A 17,192-nucleotide genomic window follows, 5' to 3' on the forward strand; every position below is an offset into this window, starting at 1 on the left:
CTCCACTCCTGGATGGCGGCGCTGGTCCCTTCTTTGTGACTGAGCCTCCGGGCTTCTATGGCCAGAGGACCTGGAATCCCCTGCCGGCTGGTTTCTGCTGCTGGGTATATATCAGTCCCCACAGCCTCGGACTCCTGTGTCCGGTTTTAGTAACTTCAGCCAGGGCGAGCTATATCTCTGCTCACAGCCCCTGGCCTTCTGCCTCTGCTCCTGCAGAGCTCCTGATCTATCTTTTCCTGTGTCTGCAGCTTCACTCTAGGCTCTGACTGCTCTGCTTGTTCTGCAGGCTCTGTCTGACTTAATCCCGCCCCAGACCCAGTTTATAAGGGCAGATTCCTCCCCTCCCAGGTCTGGGTGGGCCGTGTTGCATGCTTAGGGCTCCTGACCAGAGAAACCTCCCACTTGCTCTCAGACATAATATCTCTATTACTGTGGCAACCAGACCCCTGGGGTGTCACACATACACTTGTTTTTTTTTCCTGACTGAATTGGAAAACTGCTGCGTTTTTGAAAACTGCAGCATGTCAATTCTTTCAGCGGTTTTGCACCCATAGAAAGCAATGAGTAAGTGCAAAGATGTAGCAAAAACATTGCCATTAGTTTTTGCAGTGTTTTTAGTAAAAGAAAGTACAGCAGGATGTGAAACCCATTTATTTTGGGGATTTTCCCTTGTTTAAACCAAAATGTCTGGGTCTCCTCACGTGAGCATGGTATTAGTACAGTTTAATGAAATTAGTGATATATGTTAAAATTTAAAATAAAGAAAGCCTGACCAACTCAACGCCTGACCAATGTGTTAGGTAAACAGTGCCTGACCAATTCACCTCCCCCCGCTGTTTTTACATTTGCAATTGTGCATTTTTTCATGAACTCTATGGCCCCTTCGGCGCATACATCCGAACCCCGTTTTGCTGGGGTTCGGACATAAACCTCGTTAGGGCCACAAAGCTTGTCTCTAAACGCAACGTGAAAGCATCTTAAGCGATGAAAAACAAAATGGTATCAATGTTTTGGATCCGTATCATCAGTGTTTGGTCAGTGTGTCATAAGTAGGGATGAGCGGACCCATGGATGTTGAACTGTAGTCCAAAGTTCTGTTCAGGCATCAGAACTTTACCCGAACTTGACCCAGAACCCAATAAAAGTCAATGGGAACCCAAAGTTTGATGCTGTAAAAAGGTAGTAAAATGGTCGTAGTAAGGGCGAGGGGCTGCAAAAAGAAGCAAAATGGGGGTAAGAGTAGGACAATTGCCTTGCAAACAAATGTGGATAGGAAAATGACTAAAAATAACATAGAATAAAAATAAATAAAAAATAATCTTGAATCAGGATGTGGAGGTCAAAGTGGAGGTGGAGGTGTAGGTAGAAGAGGTGGAGGAGGAGGTAGCCAACACTGTTTTGAGGTTTTTTTTTTGAGGGTACTCTGAAAACAGGCTCTGTGGGTGCATGCTGCATACAGGCAGTGTAATAATCTGCTGGCCACTCTCTCTCTGTATACAGGCCGTGTAATGCTCTGCACTTTTTTGGGGTGCAAAAAAAGAGGAGAGCATCAAATAGGGTCAAATAGGTCATGGTGCTGGTGGTGTAGCTGCCGCAGGGAGAGAGAGTATATGGTTGATCTGTGCCTGCTACACACCCAAATGAAACATCAATGAGTTCAGGAGACAGGACATTCTGCGTAATTCACAAAACTTCGCTTTGCCTTCCATCCAGTCCCCTGCTGAAAGCGCAAAGTTGGCACCCGTGGCCCATGGGCATCTGTCTTCCACCCCACATGCTTCAGGTAAGCAGTCTCAGCCCCAAGTCATGCAGCAGTCGCTTCTGTTTTTTGATGACTCCACTGGCTGTGGTTCTGTCCACAAGTGGAAGAGATTGAGTGCACTGATGCTCAACCACTTGTTCTGTTTGAGGATGAGTACTTGGGAGGGGTAGTGCAAACGGTCAGTGGACCACCGCAGCACATCTCAAATGGAAGATCATGCGGGGGATTATTATTATTTATTTTTAGAGCACCATTCATTCCATGGTGCTGTATATGAGGAGGGGTTACATACAAAACACAAATAGAAATTACAATGAACAAGCTAATAGTCACAGACAGGTACAGAGGGGAGAGGACCCTACCCTTGTGGCCTTACATTCTACAGGATAATGGGGAAGCAGACAGTAGGTTTGGGGGTTGTAGCAGCTGCAGTGTTGGTGAGGCGGCACCTTTGCTAGTGGTGAGGTGACAGTGGGGTCATTGCAGGCTGTTAGCTGTTCTGAAGAGATGGGTCTTAAAGCTCCGCTTGGAAGTTCCAAATGTAGTGGATAATCAGACGTGTTGGGGCACAGAATTTCTGAGGATGAGGAATACTCGGGAGGAGTCTTGCAGGCGATTGGATGAGGAATGTATGATTGTGGAGGAGAGAAGGAGGTTTTGGGAGGACCGGAGATTACGTGGTGGGAGATATCAGGAGATTAGTTCAGAGATGTATGCGGGAGACAGATTATGGGTGGCTTTGAAGGTCAGTGTTATTTGCTTGAAATGGATTCATTGAGGAATTGGGAGCCAATAAAGGGATTTGCATGGGGGAAAAGCAAAGTAGCAAGAAGAGAGGTGGATTAGTCGGGCAGCAGAGTTGAGGACAGACTGGAGAGGTGCGATGATGAGGTCCTAGACCCCACATGGAGTCAAGGCCACCCAAGTGAGGTGGGCAGTTCGGAGAAAGAGGTGATGGTCATGCTGCGCAGCTGCACAGCGTAAGAGGGAGCAGGGTGCAAAAGGAAAGTGGCCATCCCCTAGCCAGTACATTGGCTGCTGCTGCCCACCGCGTTGTCAAGCGCAGCACACTAAACCCAGTTCAAAGAAGCTCCTTGACAAGACACGGCTGGTTTGCACGCTATGCCTTCAGAGATTGAAGTGAGGCAGAAATGTTCTTAACCTGAGCGTGACCTGAATGTCGAGGCATTTGAATGCAAAGCACCAGCTGCAGTGGAGTATATGACTCGCCCCCTGGGCCGTGGGGCACTCGGATCCGGGCAATAGGGAGACGATGGGGGTAGTAGTGGCGACCCGGTTCCGTGGCTCAGGGTGGTCAGGCCAATGGTAGTCTGCTATGTTCTGCTGATAATGTCCGACTACGCCACCCGTGGATTGCGGTTATTAGGAACCGCCGCTGCATGCAGACCGCTGGGGCTGATGAGGTGTGCAGCTAGGGTAGTGTGACTCCCCACGGGAAGAGTGGGGCCCCAGGGCAGTGTAGTGAATGGTGGGAGTGATGGTAGTGAGAGTCCCAGTGCTGATAGTGCTGGAGGAGCAAGGAGCACACAGACAACAGGTTGCAGTCCAGGGTCTTTACTGAAACAGGTAAACTGACCCATAAACAGTCCCAGCTAGGAGGGGACCTGGATGTCTGAGAGCAACGGGGAAATTGGCCCTGGTCAGGGTGAGGGTGTAGGCCTACCGTGCTTTCTGTGCTCCTTCTGGCTATCTCCTCGTTATAGGGTAACAGCCCACGTTTCCGAGCTTTCGTGCTTTCTCGCCTGTATGGCCTGCGACGTGGGTTCCTTTCTGCTCCCAACCTTGTACGGCTTCACTGGTCCCTTCGGTTGTGGCAGGGCCTCCAGGCTTCTTAGGCCAAGGAATGTATAGTCCCTTGCGGACTGGTTCTCTGCTGGGGGATGTAGAATCCTTCCAGCCTCAGACACCAAAGTCTGGTAAAGTTAAGTCTTTCTCTGCCAAGACAGGCTCTCTTCGCCTCTTGTCTCTGGCTTGTGGCTCTCCTCCTGCCACACTTCCTCTTAGGTGCAATACAACTTTCTGTCCCTGCTCCACTCTGGGACACGTCTCAGAGCTGAGACAGGCAATCCAGTTCTCTCCTAACCCTGTCCCCAGTACCAGCTTTTATAGGGGCAGCCTGCTCCCCCTACTGGCCTGAGACAGGAGGCATTGCATGCTAATGTTCCCCTGACCAGAGAACCTCCCCCTTGCTCTCAGACACAGCTTTATTACACTTGTGGCATCCAGGTAGGGTGACACATATACACCTGGAAAAACAGGAAAGATATGAGCCTCCTTCTGCTCCCTCTTCTGCTGCAGTCTTGGCCTATTGCTCTCACAAGACATTTATAAAATGATAACAATATGTTGGGATCACAACAACTCCACTAATTTGTTCTCAGCTGCCACTACTTTTCCAGTCGGGCCATCCCTGACCTGCATGAACATGTTGCGGACAAAATCAGGTGTGCACTGCCATCAGTGTCAAGTCCACATAACCCCCAATACATGGACCAGTAAGCACGGGTAGGGACATTATATCTTTCTAACTACCCACTGGGTAAATGTAATGGCAGCTGGGTCTGAAGTAGAAAGCATTTTGATGTATGCCCTACCACCACCGACGATTGATGGATGTTTTTTGGATGTTTCTCTGTCCATGTTACCTCCGCCTCTTACTCCGCTTCCTCCACTGCCTCCTTATCCGGTTAGCGTAACACCTGCACCACAAATTTCAGCACAGGCAGGGGGAAACTACAGCTGGCTGTTCTGAAACTCATCTGTTTGGGGGAAAAATCCCACACCGTGCATGAGCTGTGGATGGAAATCAAACAAGAGACTGATGAGTGGTTGGTGGCGCTGAACCTCAAGCTCAGCCTGGTTGTGTGCGGTAACGTGAAAAATCTCATAGCAGCTCTGGGCCTAGCCGGCTTGACGCACATCCCTTGCCTGGCGCATGTGCCGAATTTGTTGGTGAAGAGCTTCATGAAAAATTACCCCGAGATGTCAAAGCTGCTGCGGAAAGGGCAGGCCATCTTTGCGCGCTTTTGGCATTCTCACCCTGCTACTTGACTGTGTGCGCTGCAATGTCACTTCTACCTTCCCGCTCACCGCCACATATGCGACGTACCAACGTACCAAGGTGGAACTCCACCTTGCATATGCTGGAGAGACTTTGCGGTAATATCCCACTTCTATGCCTCCTTAAAAAATGCTTCAGGTGATGATGGATGAGGGGGTGGCACAGGAAGAGGAACAGGGACCATTCACACCATTATCAGGCCAGTCATCCACACCTGGCTTAGATGGAGGGTTCCTGTACCAACTGCGACCAGGTACACAACTCTACAGCCAAGGGGACACCTTTGGAGGATGAGGAGAAGGAGGAGGAACCATGCTCACAGCAGGGTGGCACTTAAAGCAGCTCATGGGCATCACTGGAGCGTGGCTGGGGGGGTACAGAGGATCCAGACCATGCACCTCCCACTGAGGACAGCTTGTCGTTGCTTCTGGACAGCCTGGCACACATGAGCGAATACATGCTGCTGTGCCTGCACAATAACTACCGATTTGACCCATGGGGTATTTTTCTTCCTCCGGATCAAAGTGTTAGGCTATAGGTTGAACTTGAAGGACAGAAGTCTACCTTCAACCTTAAACATTGTAGAAAATAACCATGTAACCTATGAGAATGGAAATTCATCCTAAATTTCACTGTTAAAAATTCAAAACTCCTTAAAGTTGGAAACAAGAATTGTTCATGGAGTTATAAGGATATTGGCATAAGTTGTTGCAGATTTTTTCTGTGGAAATAAATATGATTTGTATCTGAGCTGTCTTGTATGGAGTAGAAATATGTATATTGACATCTGTAAACTATTTATTAGTTGGGTCACCCTGCCCCAGATTGAAAAATGCTATGGGGATGCTCCATTATTAGCATAATAATTGCTCATTACAGCTGACCACAAAATAAATGAGGACATTCGATGGATAGTATGGAACCCACTGAGTCTGATGAGTGATGGTGAAGACTCACCAGGTGCAAAGAGGGCAGCATGCAATATAGAGGCCACCATTTATTTAGTCCCATGTCAGATTTGCCAGAATAGAAATATACACGCACAGCACTCTCACAATGATTGTTCGGACTAAATTAAAACTTCATCAGGTGTATGCATAGGATGAAAATAAAAACATTTATTATACTCACCTGCTGTCACTCCGTGAAATCTGATTTGGCTGCTACAATGGTCTGTGCCAACAACAGAAGCGTTAATGTCACTGTTCTTCTGAGGCCTGTGATTGGCACTAATAGTGAGGTGACAAGAAAGGACCATTAGTGGATGTTTCTCTGATGACATGTTTGAGTCACCTGTCTGTTGTAGCCAATCACAGGCCTCAGCGGGACTGAGACAGAAGAATGGTGATGTCATCACTTCCAATGCAGACCACCAAAGCCTAAACATAGCCCACAAAAGTGACAATAGAGTATGATTGATTGTCATTTTTACCCCATCCAAGTCCTGGAGAAGATTTTTTTTATAGCCTGAATAACCCCTTTAATGCACATTGTGATCTACATTGTGATGATTGGATGAAAGCAAAGCAGAGTATTGTGTGGCTGTAAAACTTCTGTCATGGCTTCCATTCTTGATGTAACTGAAACAATTCCAACACTTCTTAACAAATGGCTCGAATTGATGTTACCTAGCTTCTGTTTGGTTTCCAGTTCTTACAATGAGAATATTGTTTCGGACCAATATCAAAAACATCAAAAACTCAATGGAACAGAGTTTAGAAGTTTTACCAAGCTTCTCTTTAGAGCTTATTCACACATCAATATTTGGTCAGTATTTTGCATCAGTGTTTATAAGCCAAAACCAGTAGTTGACCTTACAGAGAAAAACTATAATTGAAAGATTGACACCTGTTCTGTGTTTTGGCTTACAAATACTGATCAACAATAATGCTGAAAAATACTGATGTGTGAATAAAGTTTTGGGCTTTTTTGGGGGGGAGGTAAAGGGGAAGTTATTGCACAAACACTTAAATGGTTACTGGGATATGGCCAATGCATCTATGAAATTTCAAAAGATTTTATTTACCAAATATTAGTTTTCCAGAAAGAAAAAACACCCCATGATTAAGGCCACTCGGTCTCTCACTGCTGTATAACTGACTGCCCCTTTCTATTGTGAAGGGTAATCCGTCTCTAGCAACAAACATGCCAAGGTAGATTGTAGGAAGTGTTGGCGCGTGTGTCTGCACATCATCAAATCAGAAGAAACTGCAGGACTTCTTGGGATACATGACAGTACTCCAAAACCGTAAGGGGGCAGATCGAAAAGATAAAAGTATATTAGTAAGCTACATGTTTTACTATTACATAATCAATGATAGACTAATTTTGTGCCACTGGATAACCCCTTTGACCTTTGACACGACTATTATTGTGAAAAAACATAGGGAGGGAAGAAAAGGAAATATTCAGCTCACTAAGTGCAGATGGTTTGAAGCCTCCATATGAAGAATGTGGACTCCAGACCGGCAGCTGGGCAATAGCAGAGAGAGAAAAAAAAACAAGAGGGTTCCAGCATCCGCCAATGATTAGAAGTTTAAAACATGACTTTTAATGAAAAAACGATTAAAAAAAGTTTTTTTGCAAAAAACATATCAATGAAGTGGGAGAAGGAGAAGGGGTGAAATGGGGAGGGAGATAAAAAGGACACCGGTCTGCGCGTTTCAAGCTGTGGAGCTCTTAGTCCTTAGTCTAAGTCTAAGAGCTCCACAGCTTGAAACACATAGACCCGTGTCCTTATTTCTTCTGACATGGGGTTAGTAATGGGGGTGTCTGACAGACACCTCTCCATTACTGACCACTGGGCTTGATGTCAGTGGACATTACACAGCAGACATCAACCCCAAAACCATTACCCCGATTGCCATCGCACCTGGGCAATTGGGAAGAGCCGAGGCGAAGCGCCAGAATTGGCGCACATAATGGATGCGTCATTTCTGGGGCGGATAAGGGCTGGTGTTATTAATCTGGGAAGGGGCCAATATCCATGGCCCATTCTCAGCCTACTAATATCAGCCCACAGTGGTCTTCTTAGCCTTTGCTGGTTATTAAAAAGAGGGGGGACCCCACACTATTTTTTTAAATTAATTATTCAAAAGGTTAAATAAGACTAAACACCCTTTAGTGCCACATGAAAGGCACTAAAGGGTTCCAGTTTATTATATGTAGGGGGCTTGTGCCATTAAATGTCTACAGGATATCTATCCTATTTATTCCATCTATCCTATTTATTCTATCTATCTATCTATCTATCTATCTATCTACAGGTATCTGCGTATATAACATTTCTTTATTAGTTTGTAAACTAGCTTTAACCCCTTTACACCCGAAGATGGTTTGCATGTTAATGACCAGGTCAATTTTTACAATTCTGACCAATGTCAATTCATCAGGTAATTACTCTGGAACGCTTCAACTGATACCACTGATTATAAGATTGTTTTTTTCGTGATGTATTGTACTTTATGATAGTGGTAAAATTTATATGACTTGACTTGCATTTATTTGTGAAAAAATTGGAAATTTGGAGAAATTTTTTTTAAATTTCACCATTTTCAAAATTTGAATTTTCATACCCTTAAATCAGAGAGATATGTCACACAAAATAGTTCATAAATAACATTTCTCATATGTCTACTTTACATCAGCACAATTTTGGAACCAAAATAATTTTTTTGGGTTAGGATTGGAAGTCCTAAGGGTTAAAAGTTGACCAGCGATTTCAAATCTATCCAACAAAATTTACAAAACCAATTTTTTTAGGGACCACATCACATTTAAAGTGACTTTGAGGGACCTTTCTGACAGAAAATACCCAAAAGTGACACCATTCTAAAAACTTCACCCCTCAAGGTGCTCAAAACCACATTCAATAAGTTTATTAACCCTTCAGGTGCTTCACAGGAATTTTTGGAATGTGGAAGAAAACAATGAACATTTAACATTTTTTCACACAAATTTTAATTTAGATCCAAATTTTTTTATTTTTGCAAGAGTAACAGGTAAAAAAGGACCCCAAAATTTCTGGTGCAATTTCTCCTGAGCACGCCGATACCCCATATGTGAGGGAAAGCCACTGTTTGGGTGCACGGCAGGGCTCAAAAGAGAAGGAGCACTATTTGACTTTTTGAATGTAAAATTTGCTTAAATAATTAGCGGACACCATGTCGCGTTTGGGGAGCCCCTGATGTGCCTAAACAGTGGAAACCCCCACAAGTGACACCATTTTGGAAACTAGGCCCCTCAAGGAACTTATCTAGATGTGTGGTAAGCACCTTGAACCCCCAGGAACTTCACAGATGTGTATAACATTGAGCCGTAAAAATAACATTTTCACATTTTTCCCACAAAAATGTTTTTCAGCCCCCAATTTTTCATTTTCATAAGGATAACAGGAGAAATTGCCCCATATCATTTGTTGTGAAATTTCTCCTAAGTAAGCTAATACCCAGTATGTGGGGAAAAAACACTGTTTGGGTGCACGGCAGGGATCAGAAGGGAAGGAGCACTTTGTGACTCTTTGAAAAGCAAAATAGGCTGGAATCAAGAGCGGATGCCATGTCGCTTTTGGAGAGCTGCTGATGTGTCTAAACATTGGAAACCCCCTATAAGTGATCCCATTTTGGAAATTACACCCCTCAAGGATTTTATCAAGGGGTATAGTGAACATTTTGAACCCAGAGGTACGACACAGAATTTGATAACATTAGGTCATCATATTGAATAAAAGAATATGTTGTCATTAGTCTCGAGTGCAAGTGCTCTTTACTTGAGTTTGCATCGAGTATTCGGGCATGCACCAAGTATCGCGGGTGCTTGAGTAAAATGCTAGAGTCTCCATCCCCCATGCTTCATGGTTGTTCGACACCCAAAAAAAACATGCGGGGATTGCTTGTGTATGGCAGGCAATCCCCCCGTGTTTTTTTTAGCTGTATAACAGCGAGAAACATTTGGGGCGGGGACTCAAGCATGTCACTCGAGCAGCCGCGATACTTTTTAACCCCTTAAGCCCCGAGGGTGGTTTGCACGTTAATGACCAGGCCAATTTTTACAATTCTGACCACTGTCATTTTATGAGGTAATTACTCTGGAACGCTTCAACGGATCCCCCTGATTCTGAGATTGTTTTTTCATGACATATTGTACTTCATGATTGTGGTAAAATTTCTTCGATATCACTTGCGTTTATTTGTGAAAAAAATGGAAATTTGGCAAAAATTTTGAAAATTTAGCAATTTTCAAAATTTGAATTTTTATGCCCTTAAATCAGAGAGATATGTCACACAAAAGAGTTAATAAATAACATTTCCCACATGTCTACTTTACATCAGCACAATTTTGGAACCCAAATTTTTTTTTGTTAGGGAGCTATAAAGGTTAAAAGTTGACAAGAGATTTCTCATTTTTCCAACAAAATTTCCAAAACCATTTTTTTAGGGACCACATCACATTTGAAGTCACTTTGAGAGGTCTTTATGACAGAAAATACCCAAAAGTGACACCATTCTAAAAACTGCACCCCTCAAGGTGCTCAAAACCACATTCAAGAACTTTATTAACCCTTCAGGTGCTTCACAGGAATTTTTTGAATGTGGAAGAAAAAAATGAACATTTAACTTTTTTCACAAAAATGTTACTTTAGACCCAATTTTTTTTATTTTCACAGGGGTAACAAGAAAAAATGGACCCGAAAATTTGTTGTGCAAATTCCCCTGGGCACGCAGATACCCAATATTTGGGGAAAAAACACTGTTTGGGCGCACGGCAGGGCTCGGAAGGGAAGGAGTGCCATTTGACTTTTTGATTGTAAAATTTTCTTGAATAATTAGCGGACGCCATGTTGCGTTTGGAGAGCCCCTGCGTGCCCAAACATTGGAGCTCCCCCACAAGTGACCCCATTTTGGAAACTAGACCCCCCAAGGCACCTATCTAGATGCATAGTGAGCACTTGGAACCCCCAGGTGCTTCACAAATTGATTCATAAAAATGAAAAAGTGAAAAAAAAAAAACTTTTTCATTTTTATGAATCAATTTGTGAAGCACCTGGGGTTTCCAAGTGCTCACTATGCATCTAGATAGGTGCCTTGGGGGGTCTAGTTTCCACAATGGGGTCACTTGTGGGGGAGCTCCAATGTTTGGGCACACAGGGACTCTCCAAATGCAACATGATATCCGCTAACAAATTGTCGGCTCACATTGTTAGCGGACACCATGTTGCGTTTGGAAAGCCCCTGTGTGCCCAAACATTGGAGCTCCCCCACAAGTGACCCCATTTTGGAAACTAGACCCCCCAAGGCACCTATCTAGATGCATAGTGAGCACTTGGAACCCCCTAGGTGCTTCACAAATTGATTCGTAAAAATGAAAAAGTGGTTTTTTTTTCACTTTTTCATTTTTACGAATCAATTTGTGAAGCACCTGGGGGTTCCAAGTGCTCACTATGCATCTAGATAGGTGCCTTGGGGGGTCTAGTTTCCAAAATGGGGTCACTTGTGGGGGAGCTCCAATGTTTGGGCACACAGGGGCTCTCCAAACGCAACATGGTGTCCGCTAACAATTTGAGCCGATTTTCCATTCAATTTGTTAGCGGATACCATGTTGCATTTGGAGAGTCCCTGTGTGCCCAAACATTGGAGCTCCCTCACAAGTGACCCCATTTTGGAAACTAGACCCCCCAAGGCACCTATCTAGGTGCATAGTGAGCACTTGGAACCCCAGGTGGTTCACAAATTGATTCATAAAAATGAAAAAGTGAAAAAAAAAACACTTTTTCATTTTTATGAATCAATTTGTGAAGCACCTAGGGGGTTCCAAGTGCTCACTATGCATCTAGATAGGTGCCTTGGGGGGTCTAGTTTCCAAAATGGGGTCACTTGTGGGGGAGCTCCAATGTTTGGGCACGCAGGGGCTCTCCAAACGCAACATGGCGTCCGCTAACAATTTGAGACGATTTTCCATTCAATTTGTTAGCGGACACCATGTCACGTTTGGAGTGCCCGTGATGTGCCTAAACAGTGGAGCTCCCCCACAAGTGACCCCATTTTGGAAACTATACCCCCCAAGGATTTTATTAAGGTGTATAGTGAACATTTTGAACCCAGAGGTACGACACAGAATTTGTTTACATTAGGTCATCATATTGAATAAGTTGTCATTAGTCTTGAGCGCAAGTGCTCACTACTTGAGTTTGCATTGGGTACTCAGGTATGCACCATGTACAGCGTGTGCTCGAGTGACATGCTCGAGTCCCTGCTCCGCATGTTTCACGGTTATTAGACACCCAAAAAAAACACGCGGGGATCGCTCGTGCATGGCAGGCAATCCCCGTAAAGTTTTTTTGGCCGCGAAGCATATGGGGCAGAGACTCGAGCATGTCACTCAAATACCCACGATACTCAATGCATACCAGAGCACCCGATGCAAACTCAAGTAGCGAGCACTTGCGCTCAACACTAGTCACCATATCGTCATCTTTTTTTCTTACTTTTGAAAAAAATCCCAACCCCATCACAACCCTAACCCCAACCCCAGCCCTAACCCTAGCACAACCCTAACCGTAGCACAACCCTAACCCTAGCACAACCCTAGCCCTAGCACAACCCTAGCCCCAAACCCAGCCCTAACCCTAGCCCAATCCTAACCCAAGAGTTTATTTTTTACGCCGTTCCTCATGCTTTATAAGTGATTAGACGACTTTATTCTTCGGGTCGGTGTGATTACATCAATACCAGAATCATATGGGGTTTTTATGACTGACAGCTGTCACACACTAAAAGACGCATTTTTTGTAAAATCTAGTTTTTGCATCGCCATATTTTGAGAGCTATAATTTTTCCAGATTTTGGCAGATGACTTGACGTTGTTATTGGTGCCATTTTCAGGCACGTGACATTTTTTGATCGCTTTCTATTCCGATTTTTGGGAGGCAGACTAAACAAAAACCAACAATTCAGGAATTGTTTTTTTTGTTTTTTTTTAATCTGCTCCGCGTGTGGTAAAATTGATAAGGCAGCTTTATTCTTCGGGTCAGTACATTTACAGCGGTACCACATTTATATCGTTTTTCTATGTTTTGCACTTTTACATAATAAAAGCAATTTTATAGAAAAAAATATTTTTGAGCATCGCTTTATTCTGAGAGCTATAACTTTTTTATTTTTCGGATGATGGAGCTGTATGGTGGCTTGTTTTTGCAGGACGAGATGACGTTTTCAGCGGTACCATTATTATTTATATTTGTCTTTTTGATCGCGTGTTATTCCATTTTTTGTTTGGCGGTATGGTGATAAAGCATTGTTTTCTGCTTCGTTTTTTTTTTTTTTTTTACCGTGTTCACTGAAGGGGTTAACTAGTGGGACAATTTTATAGGTCAGGTTGTTCCGGACGCGGCGATACCAAATATGTGTACTTTTATTGTTTTTTTTGTTTTGTTTTTATAATATTTATTGATGGGTACATTATATTTTTATTTTTGGTGGATTATTTTTTTATTTTTTTTTAATATTTTTGAAAATTTTTTTTTTTTTTTTTCCACTTTCTGGAAGCTTATATAGTTTATTACTTTGTCCCACTCTGGGACTTTCACTTTTTTTTCTCTGATCGCCTGCATGGCACAGGAATGCAGCACCATCCCTGTGCCATGCAGGCTGTCAGCGCCGGACAGGGAGAAGATTGTTTGGAGATGCACTGCGCATGTCCAAACAATCTTCCTGCTGTCTGGTGACCCGGATGTTGTCATGACGACATCGGGTCGTCATGGCAACACCCGGGAAGCCTTTGTAGACAGCGCTGGAAGCCGGAAGAGGAGGTGAGTATCTGCGATCACCTCCCCTTGCCCCCGCAATGCTGCGATCGACTTCGATCGACTTCGATCGCAGCATCGCGGGGGTTAATGTGCTGGGAGCGTTGCAGGACCGCTCCCTGCACATAGTATCGGGTGTCAGCTGTGACAATCAGCTGACACCCGGCGGCGATCGCGCCCGCACAGCCTGTGTGCGCGCGCGATCGCCATGACGTACTAATACGGGTCTGGCTCTTAAGTCCCAGGGCACAGACGCGTATTAGTACGTCAGATGTTGTTAAGGGGTTAATAAGCAGTTATACATCGCATACAGAATGAAGCTGATTCTCCTCTCCTCTCTTCTTCGCACAGGTATTTATTCATCCTTCCATTTGTGTGCTATCTGACAAGTGTGAACAGATTCATATTATCTAGTAAGATTTTTTGCATGGTATTTATTTATTGCTCCCGTGTTTTTTCTTTTCTCTTTTTTTTCTTTTTCTTTCTGTTTTAAAGTGTTCAAAGCTATTTCCTCACTGTTTTATGGCCTTTCTGTTCCACACTGGTTTGTTTATCCTGCATAGCAATGCCTGCTCTGGCCTTGTGCTAATTGGATAATTACTCAATGTGACCAACTGGGGACTGGGTCTAGCAGATATTTCATTTCATACATCTTCAGTCTTGGCTAGGGATAGAATGCGTGCTAGACACGCGTGGAAAAGATTTTAAGTGCAATAGTTTAAAGTGCTTTTTAATAAGCAGTTAAACATGGCAGTTGGACAGGGCAGGAGACAGGTAAGGTCATATCTCTCTGCTTCTTATATGTTTTAATTTCTACTTTCTCACAACTCGCCCGCCCTCTTATACATTCTGTGCACTTTCTCCATATCCACCCCTCCCTTCTCCCCTCTCCCATGTATAACTCTGAGGCTCTACTAACATTTCTCACCCACTCAAAACTATCCACTTCCTCCATACAGCACTCAAAACGTTCATACAAATCATTGCACCACCTGCTCTTTCTCTTTTTTCTCTTCTACCAGTCGCTGGCGACATCTCTCCCAACCCTGGGTCTCCCTCCACTAGCATACATTACTCTCCTCCAGCTGCATATAGAAACCCTGCTAATCTTATTAACATTCAGTGCATGCCCTCTCCTATCGCCTTCCATTCTGCTCACTGGAACGCACGGTCTGTGTGTAACAAACTAACTTACATTCACTATTTTTTCCTTTCTAATTCCCTTAACCTTCTGGCTATTACAGAAACTTGGATCCAGCAGTCAGACACCACCGCCGCTGCTGCTCTCTTGTTTGGTGGGCTGAAATTTTCACATACCGCCAGACGTGAGAGCAGACAGCGTGGTAGTGTTGATTTGCTCCTTTCGTCACAATGTGCTTTCCAGGTCATCCCCCCAGTTCCCTCACTTATGTTTCCTTCCTTTGAAGTCCACAACGTCAGACTCTTCAAACCCTTCTCCCTGCGAGTGGTGGTTATGCATTGCCCTCCAAGTTCCTCCTGCCAGTTCCTAGATCACTTTGCCACCTGGCTTCCTCACGTTCTATCCTGTGACATCCCCACCCTCATCATGGGAGACTTTGACATCCCCATCAATGATCCCCTCTCCCAATCTGCCTCTCATCTACTTTCTCTAACCTCCTCATTCGGCCTCTTACAGTTTACTAACTCTCCTATGCATGAGGATGGGAATATTCTGGACCTGGTCTTCTCCAGTCTCTGCTCGCTGCATGACTTTACTAACTCCCCTCTCTTGCTTTCAGACCACAACCTTCTTTCCTTCTCTGTCAAGAACTGTCTCCTCACCCGGGACACCCCCACTTACCACACTTATAGGAATAAAAGTACCATTAATACCCAGCAGCTTATGGACAATCTGCACACATCTTTAGCTCCCATCTCCTCCCTCTCCTGTCCAGACTCAGCATTGTCACACTATAATAATACACTGAAGAACGCCCTAGATGAAGCAGCACCTTCTACACACAGAAAGACCCGACGCAGACAACGGCAGCCCTGGCATACGATGCAAACACGTTTTCTTCCTCAGTGGAGAAAATCTCTTTTAGCAGAGGATTTCATCCACTATAAATTCATGCTCAAAACCTATAACTCTGCCCTTCATTTGGCCAAGCAATCCTACTTCACAACCCTCATCACTTCACTATCCAACAATCCAAAACGACTTTTTGAAACCTTAAACTTCCTCCTGAGCCCTAAAGCACAGGCGCCTATCACCAACCTCAGCGGTGAGGATCTGGCCACTTATTTCCTAGAAAAAATCAACCACATCCATCAGGACATCTCAGCCCAATCTGCTCAGTGTCTAGATCCCCTTCCCTGCCGCTCTTCAAGCTCACTTGCCTTCTTTGAGCCTGTTACAGAAGAAGTTACCCAGCTTCTCGCTTCTTCTAGGCCTACAACCTGCAACAGTGACCCCATTCCGTCACATCTCCTGCAATCTCTCTCACCGGTGGTCACCACTCACTTGACTAAAATATTTAACCTCTCTCTTTCTTCAGGTATCTTTCCCTTCTCATTTAAATATGCCATAATAACCCCTTTACTTAAAAAGCCATCCCTGGACCAGAACTACACTGCTAACTACAGACCGGTCTCTAATCTTCCATTCATCTCTAAACTCCTGGAACTCTTGGTCCACTCCCATCTAATCCGCTATCTCTCAGATAACTCTCTCCTCGACCCTCTACAATCTGGTTTCCGCTCTTTACACTCCACTGAAACTGAAACTAAAGTCTCAAATGATCTACTAACAGATAAATCCAAATGTCACTGCTCCCTGCTGATTCTTCTGGATCTCTCTGCTGCATTCGACACTGTGGATCACCAGCTCCTCCTCACTATGCTCCACTCTATAGGCCTCAAGGACATCACTCTCTCCTGGTTCTCCTTCCATCTCTTTGACCCCTCCTTCATGGTATCTTTTGTTGGCTCCTCTTCATCTCCTCGTTCGCCTTACTATCGGGGTTCCACAAGGATCATGTCCTAGGTCTCCTCCTCTTCTCCTTGTATACTGCCCCTATTGGACAAACAATCATTAGATTTGGGTTCCACTACCATCTCTCAGCTGACGACATCAATTATGCACTTCTTCCCCTTGCATCACCCCTACCCTAATACAAAATACCAAGGATTGTCTGTCTGCTGTCTCTAACATCATGTCCTCCCTCTATCTTAAACTGAATCTCTCCAAAACTGAACTTCTTGTGTTTCTCTCCTCTACTAACCTAACTCTACCTAACATTAAAATTACCTTAGAGGGTTCAACCATAACTCCAAAGCAGCACGCTCGCTCCCTTAGGGTCATATTCGACACTAAACTTTCCTTTACTCCCTATATCCGATCAATCACTCGCTCTTGCCACCTGTATCTTAAAACGATCTCCAGAATTCGACCTTTTCTCACCTTTGAAACTGCTATAACTCTTACTGTCGCTCTTACTCACTCTCGTCTGGACTACTGCAACTCTCTTCTGATCGGTCTCCCTCTTACCAAACTTTCTCCTCTCCAATCCATCCTGAATGCGGCA

The sequence above is a fragment of the Phyllobates terribilis genome, unplaced genomic scaffold (assembly GCF_046119375.1).
Source record: "Phyllobates terribilis strain yellow unplaced genomic scaffold, ASM4611937v1 Scaffold_5__5_contigs__length_657084704, whole genome shotgun sequence".
Lineage (NCBI taxonomy): Eukaryota > Metazoa > Chordata > Amphibia > Anura > Dendrobatidae > Phyllobates > Phyllobates terribilis.